General features: G+C 36.6%; 1 non-coding gene across 1 annotated transcript; it reads left to right on the top strand.

Annotated features, from left to right (window-relative positions):
* The first annotated feature begins 1,454 nt into the window (after positions 1-1,454).
* On the top strand, positions 1,455-1,561 carry LOC113000248 (small nucleolar RNA R71). Its single transcript, XR_003265539.1, has one exon. It is a non-coding gene; the product is annotated as a small nucleolar RNA R71 (small nucleolar RNA).
* Positions 1,562-8,269: the final 6,708 nt, after the last annotated feature.

Here is an 8,269-nt window from a genome sequence, read left to right as displayed (position 1 = left end):
AGCTAAATGAATTACCACATCAGTTGACTGCAAGGGACCTAGAGATAGAGAATTAAAAATAGACAGAGGCATAACACTAACAGAAGCTCCTAAATCTAGCATGGCATTCTCGAACTTACTATTCCCTATAATACAAGGTATGCTGAATGTACCTGGATCTTTACATTTTTCAGGAATTTGGGGAACAGATTTACCAATCAATGCGGAGACATTTCTGCCCATGCTAATTCGTTCACTTCCTTTAAGCTTCCTCTTATTAGTGCACAACTCCTTCAAGAATTTAGCATATCTTGGAATTTGCTTTATTGCACCCAGCAGAGGTATGTTTACCTCTACTTTTCTGAATGTCTCCAAGATCTCTTTCTCTGCCTCTTCCATTTTTTTGTTGGAAACTGCTCTTGGAGGGAATGGAAGAGGAGGGATGTGCTGCTTCTGCAAATCAGAATTACCAGTGGAAGATTCACCTGCACAGAAATTGTTAGGTAAATTTTTGTCATCACCTTTTTTCTGGAGTAGAGTGAAGTTTGGCAGGTTCATTTGCAGATGAGGAAGGTGCTACGGGTTAAGGTCCTTAACACTGCTTTCCCGACCTCAATGAAATGGCACTGACATTTTTGGGATTTTGGACAGCTTGGGAAGGCAGCTTGTCAGAATTTTGGGACTGTTGTTGATTCAATTGTGTAGCCAATTGTCCCATCTGATTGGTTAAGCTCTGAATGGAGGCTCTGGTCTCTTGTTGAAACTACATGTTCTGCATAGTCATTTGCCTCACAAGTTCCTCGAGGGAAGGTTGTGGAGGAGCCTCAACTGTTGGCTGTTTCTGGGGCTGTTGCTGTTGTTGGATTGGTGGAGGAATGTATGGTCTGCTTGGGTCAACAGCATTTTGGAAGGAAGGAGTAGGCTGTTGTTGTTGTTGCTGAGGGCTAGACCATCTGAGATTAGGGTGATTCCTCCATCCAGGGTTGTATCTGTTGCTGGAGAGATCGTAATTGTTCTGTTGTGGTTGATTTTGCTGCTGAGGTTAAGGAGGTCTATTGTAAATATTTGCAGCATAAGCTTCGGGCTGCTCAATTGCTCCAGGTTGCTGCATGGAAGGGGAAAGGTCTGTATGGTGGTCAGCAGAGGAGCACAAACCACAAACCCTTGCAACAGGTACAGATTTTTGGTTCAAGGCTAGCTGGGTTACCAAGTTAACCAATGCATCCAGTTTGCCTTCAAGCTTCTTAGTTTCAGATGATGCAGCTGAGTTTGTAGCTACCTCATGCACTCCTCTAATGACTATAGCATCATTTCTGGCGCTAAACTGCTGGGAGTTGGAAGTCATCTTCTCAATTAAATTTCTGGCTTCAGCAAGAGTCATATCTCCAAGGGCTCCACCACTGGCAGCATCTATCATACTTCTCTCCATATTACTGAGTCCTTCATAAAAATATTAGAGAAGCAGCTGCTCTGAAATCTGATGGTGAGGGCAACTTGCACATAGTTTTTTAAATCTCTCCTAGTATTCATACAGGCTCTCTCCACTGAGTTGTCTAATACCTGAGATATCCTTCCTGATGGCTGTGGTCCTGGAAGCAGGGAAATTTTTTTCTAAGAATACTCTCTTAAGGTCATCCTCGCTCGTGATGGACCTTGGAGCAAGGTAATACAGCCAGTCCTTTGCCACTCCCTCTAAAGAATGAGGAAAAGCCTTTAGAAATATATGATCCTCTTGGACATCTGGGGGCTTCATGGTGGAGCAGACAATATGAAATTCCTTCAAATGTTTGTGCGGGTCTTCACCTGCAAGGCCATGAAAATTTGGAAGCAAATGAATCAGTCCAGTTTTAAGAACATATGGGACATCCTCATCAGGGTATTGGATGCACAAGCTTTCGTAGGTGAAATCAGGTGCAGCCATTTCCCTTAGAGTCCTCTCACGGGGTGGAGGTTGTGCCATGTTCAAAATCAGAATGCTCAGAATCAGAATGCTCAAAATTATAATGCTCAAAATCAGGATGTTCAAAATCACCAATAACAGAATGCACAGATTCACAAGTAATGGAATGCTCAGGATGATCAAAAGGTATAAAATGATGCCTAACTAATCTATGAAATGTCCTATCTATCTCAGGATCAAAGGGTTGTAAGTCAGATGGATTGCCTCTAGTCATACACTACATTCAGCATGCACAACTAGTTGCTTTGTCATGTAAATAAAGGTGCAGGTTTGAACTACAGCTACCCTCAAATGATATCCAAATGACTTGAAATTTTTTGAGCAACCTTATAAAATGATGAGAAGATAGCACAAAAAATTTCAGGCAAAAATTCAAAGTCTAACTATGGAAGCTAAAAATGGTAGGTTAAGAAAAATAAGTGAATAAAACTTGAAAAATAAAAAACTTTTGACAGAATCACTTTTTTTGGATGGAGACTTCAGCCCGCCTGTGGCCTGTTGCCACGGCATAGGAAATTTTTTTCTACCCCAAATACATATATAATAATTGCGATTCTGATAACCGGAGCAAAAGTTATGGCCGTTTGAAGTTTCGACAAACACAAAATTTGCTACTTTTTTGGAACTTTCAAATCTGACCAAACTAAAGACTCTAGCTATTTTTCCCACAAAATATAGATTAAAAGAAGTTACCACAAAAAAATTCAGCCCAAAATAACAACCCTAGCTGCTAAAACAAAAAATCCCAAATAATTCAGCATGGGTGGTCGCTAAAATCCGTCTCTACTTGATTTCTACTACTACTCTGTTTTGCCGCAAGCAAAAGTGGTTGCTAAGTCCGTCGTAAAACACTATTCACAACAAAACACCCAAAACTAAAACAGGGGAAACACTTAATAGGAAAACTGAAATAGAACACACACTAAACAAAATACCAGGACACTAAACAACACTAACACACATACTAACAATTAAACTTAAAACACAAAAGAATTAAACACACAACACTAGCTAGTTATTATGAACCTTTGGACACTGCACCCCGGCAACGGCACCAAATTTGATCGAGGCCGTACCCGAATCAAATAAACATGAAAATGCAGTAACTAGGAAGTGATCCTAGGTCGTTTCCCAACGAGCAATGATAAACCAAATGTTCATAATATACTTGCTGTAACAGTAATAATTGGGGGGGTTTGTTTGTTTTGTGATTTAAGGAGTGGAACAAGTAAACTAGAATACGAAACTAATAATATTAAAAATGGGTTGTTTCCTCTGATTCAGAAGCCATTCTCTTATCCTGGGTTATGGAGAATTCGTCCCTAACAGTTAACCACTTAATCCAACCCTATTTCAATTTACTAAGCGAAAATCAACTTAGGGTTGTCAATACGTGATTAGGCACCACATACACCAGTTAGCCCTTCGTCCATTAAGCATGAACGCACGTTAGGCTCAGAGGCAATTAATCGAACACGAAGCGTGCACTGATTAATGTTCACGAATTTGGGTTAACTGGTGAAGGGAAAACTGCCAGGGAACCACATTATAAACGAAACCTCAAAGAGATTTGGGCTTCGTCCTCAAAAGGAAACAACACCAGAATATTTAGCCTTCCATAGATTCAAACAGAAAACGTAAATGAAACATGAAGCAGAAACGTAAATAAACAGAAACGTAAATGAGACAGAAACGAAAATGAAAACAGAAACGTAAATGAAAGTAGAAGAAGAAACAAGAACGAAATTGTAATTAGAAGCAGGAAATGGAAAATTGCATTACGTGAACAGTAGCATCCAAGCATAAAAACGTAAAAACCCTAAACAAAGCTTTGAATAATGAATGGCATAACAGAATAGCCTTCACGAATCCTAAGGCTGCTATTTAAAAAGAGTCACTCAAAGTCACTGGGCCCTATTACAATACTCTGGCCCAAAACAAAATAAACACTGAACCACATAAAATTGCGAAATTTCCTAATTAAAAATTAATTATGGTAAGCGCTGCTTTATTTGCCCTCTTCAAGTCCACAACCAAAATCCGGATTAAGCCCAATGTTTCATTAATTCCTGATATTAGATTAAAACATCAAATTAGCTAAATGAGCCCAAATAATAAAATTGCCTAATTAATTGACAATTAAGACCAATCAGTAATTAAAATGGTACAAAAAGGGTTTAGAAAATAGAAGAAAATGATGGCACATCAGAAAGATAACATAAATAGAATTAATTGCATTAAATAGAATTAACAATACAATAAAGATTGGGTTTAGAAGCTCTCTCTTGCTTGCTTATCGAACCCTGCTAACAAACTCCTTCTATAGGAGCGGACAACTAATAGAATAATTGAAAATGGTTACAACAGTTAAAACAATTACAACATAGAACAATATTAATGAACCATTTAACAAACTAATTAATCATACTGGATGCTGCACTAGGTGAACTCACCAAATTAATTAAGTGGATGACTAATACAGAAGATAGATCAGAGAACTAGACTCGAAGACCCATGTTGTCATGGATCCACCTCTATTGTCCAACAATCTTCACCTTGGTTCAATAACATTTTCTGAATTAAAAGTAGCACTATTTATTCCCAACAATCTATATTAAGTTGATCTAGACAGTGCATGAACTTGCTTCAAGGAATAGGCATTGTGAACATATCAGTTGGATTCTCTTAGTATCAACTTTTTGGACTGCAATCCTCTTCTTAGTACGAATGAACTGTTTAGTCCTCTCATGATGGAATTGATCCTAGGCTAAACAAATTGCACTTAGACTATCATGGAAAATGATAGCTTTTTCCTATGGAAACCCAGGGTTGCTAATAAGACCTTTCAACCAAATGTCTTCCTTTGTTGCTTCCGTTAGAGTTATGTATTTTGTCTCTATAGTGGACAAGGCAACTAGGGCTGAAGTGTAGCCTTCCAACTGACAAGAGAATTTCCAATTATAAATGCATATCTTGTAAAAGATCTTCTTGCATCCAAATCTGTAGTGTAGTCAGAATTTGAATATCCAACAAGTGCACAGGATGTGTCACCTTGATATATCAATCCAATATCAGTTGTACCCTTAAGGTACCTGAATATATGTTTTACAACTTGTCAATGTTCCTTCCCAGGTTTACCCATATAACTACTCACCATGTTGATAGCTTGTGCTAGGTTCGGTCTTGTGCACACCATTGGATACATGAGACTACCTACAACACTTACATAAGGAATAATACAGGACATGTATTCCCTTTTGGATCCTGACTCAGTAGTATTGAGTTCACTGATGTGAATACACATTGTCAAAGGACTATAAACAGGTTTTGTGGATGCCATCCCAAAATGATTAAGCATTTTCTGAATATATTCCTCCTGACATAATAAAAGCTTTTTTTGGGCCAAATCCCTCTTGATCTTCATTCCCAAAATCTTTTCAGTAGCTCCCATATCTTTCATCTCAAATTCACTATTGAGTAGTGACTTCAAATTCTAAATTTCAGACTTGTTTTGAGATGTTATGAGCATGTCATCCACAAAGAGTAGCAAATAAATGTGGGAACCATCCTCCACCTTACTATGATAGACACATGAGTCATAGGGACTTCTATTGTACCACGAGAAACTGAACTCATGAAATCACTTGTACCACTACCTTGGAGATTGCTTCAAGCCATAAAGGGACCTCTTCAACCTACAAACAAAATTTTTCTTCCCTCACACCTCCAAACCTTCAAGTTGTTGCATCAGAATGTCTTCCTCCAATCTTCCATGGAGAAATCCTATTTTGATACTGATTTGCTCTACTTCATGTCCAAAGTTTCTACAAGAGCCAGTAAAACATGTATTGAAGTGTCTCGAACTACTAAAGACAATATCTCATTATAGTCCACTCCTTATTTTTTATTATAGCCTTTCGCTACCGAATGTGATTTATACTTGATGACTTCATTACTAGACGACCTGAATTTCTTCTTAAAGATCCACATGCACCCCACTACTCGTCTACCTTCAAGTAGTTCACGACCATGATTGTAGTTTTTGAATCCATGGCACCCACAAAGAAGCTAGTTCATAACATATGAGAAGAAGTTTGGTGGTAATGTTCTGAGGGATAAAAATGCTCCTTGCAAGACAATCAATACAGGTTCTATACAAATCAAAATGCACGATGGGATTGTTAAACCTTAATCAATGTTTTATCATGTTCCAAAGCTTAAGAAAAATCTAGTCTCTGTGTGTGTCATGAATTCAAAAGGCTTTTCATGTGTAGAATGTTGTTGTAGTTGTTCACCAATAGACAAAACCAAATCATTTTTAGATGAGGAGTTATTCTGTACAATGATAGTTCTACTTCAGTTCAAGGGTTCAAAAGAATTTCCAACCACAAATCAACTCAATAGAAAAACATGAAAGTAGAAAAGTAATATATTAAATGAACATAGAGTTAAGTTTTACGAGCAATACGTGAGTGGATCTCAGTAGATCCAACTCCAATAGCTCTAGATTTAGCTACTCCTAGCCATTAAGTTGTAGAAATTCCATGGAGAAATGAAGAGCTAAAGAAAAGAAGCCATGAGAGAGCCCTATAGGTAACTATCATAGTTATTACAGCGAAAAGGGGTTTGGGAATTGTGCAGAATGAATAATGCATATTAAAAGCACGAAAATCGTTTAAATAGGGTACAACATGTTCCAAATTAAGTCATCAAGTGCAGACATGCACTTAAGAGCACCTAGAGTGGCGCTTAAGCTCCATGAAAATAAAACTAGTTGCTTTCTAAGTGGCACTTAAGCATAGGAACCTAGCACTTAAGGGCTAGATGTTTTTCCTTTTTTTCAAACTCTTGCTTGTGGCACTTAAGCGCCAATAACTTCAGGCTTAAGTGCCATTTGCTTCTCCATAGCCAAATGTTGAAATCTTGACCTTTTTGTCCCTTTCCTTCATGCTTCTTCATCTATCATCACTTCATCATGATCCTGAAATCCAAATTCAACCTAAAATAGCATAAACTTGATTAAAACAACTAGCCTATGAAAATTTTATTTATTTACAACTAAACTATAAAAAAAAAAGCAATAAAAAGAGTCTAAGAATTGAAATATTAAAATAATTTCCTCCAAAATAATCGTTCAAATGAAATTAAAACGACAATTATTAGCTAACAAAATCATTGTCAGATTTTCATCTTCTATCTTGACATCAATGTCATGAAGCTCCATTAGAATAGAGTTTAACTCACCAAGATGTTGTTTTAGTGGCATACCTTCTCTCATTCAGAGGCCAAACAAATGTCATTTCAAAAGCAACTTGTTGCAAATTAATTTTGTCATGAAAAGTTTCTCCAGCTTTATCCATAATGCAATAACGATTTTCTCTTCAGAAAATTCATAAAGAACTTCATCAGACAATGACAAGAGAATCAACGACTGGGTGTTTTTATCTCTCAACTCAAGCACTAACTTATCAACCTTCCATGGTTGACCGAAGAGAGGTGCCCATATTCTATGTTCTTTCAACAAGGCATGCATTTTGATGTGCCAAAGATTGAAGCAATTCTTTCCTATGAATTTCTTAATCTTGATTGTGTTGACCATCTTCTTGATCAAATCTTGAAGACGTAGCACGAACAAAACAAATAGAATGGTTGATCTGTGATGACCTAGACCTACCATGAAACAAATGTGAAACTAAAGCTCTAGATACCAATTTGTTGTGTTTAAGATTGAAAAACACAAAAATAGATAAGGAAGCAGATGATAGAAGGAGAAGAAAGATAACACAAATAGAAGTAATTACATTAAACAAAATTAACAGTACAATTAAGATTGGGTTAAGAAGCTCTCTCTTGCTTGCTTATTGAACCTCACTAACAAACTCCTTTTATAGGAGTGGACAGCTAACGGAATAACCAAAAATAGTTACAATGGTTAAAATAGTTACATCACATAACAATGTAAATGAACCATCTAACAAACTAACTAATCAAACTGAATGCTTCACTAGACGCGCTCCGCCAGAGTAGTTAAGTAGAGATCAATACAGAAGACAGATCAAAGAACTAGATTAGAAGACTCATGTTGTGGTCCATCCACCTATATCATACATTAAATACATTATTTTTTTAGTTTATTATTCTCTATTTATTTTAAGGAGATAACATTGTTTTAGGAATGGTACTATGAGTATATATTTATGTTTTAATTTTTTTTGTTCATTATATAAATAGTACAATGTTTTATAAATACTTATTTTTTAAAAGTCCTTACTATTCGGTCAAAAAATATTCTTACTATTTTTGAGTTTGAAGATTTTTTTAATTTTTTTC

Source organism: Glycine max, chromosome 18 (assembly GCF_000004515.6).
Source record: "Glycine max cultivar Williams 82 chromosome 18, Glycine_max_v4.0, whole genome shotgun sequence".
Lineage (NCBI taxonomy): Eukaryota > Viridiplantae > Streptophyta > Magnoliopsida > Fabales > Fabaceae > Glycine > Glycine max.
This window is presented reverse-complemented; position numbering and strand designations above follow the sequence as displayed.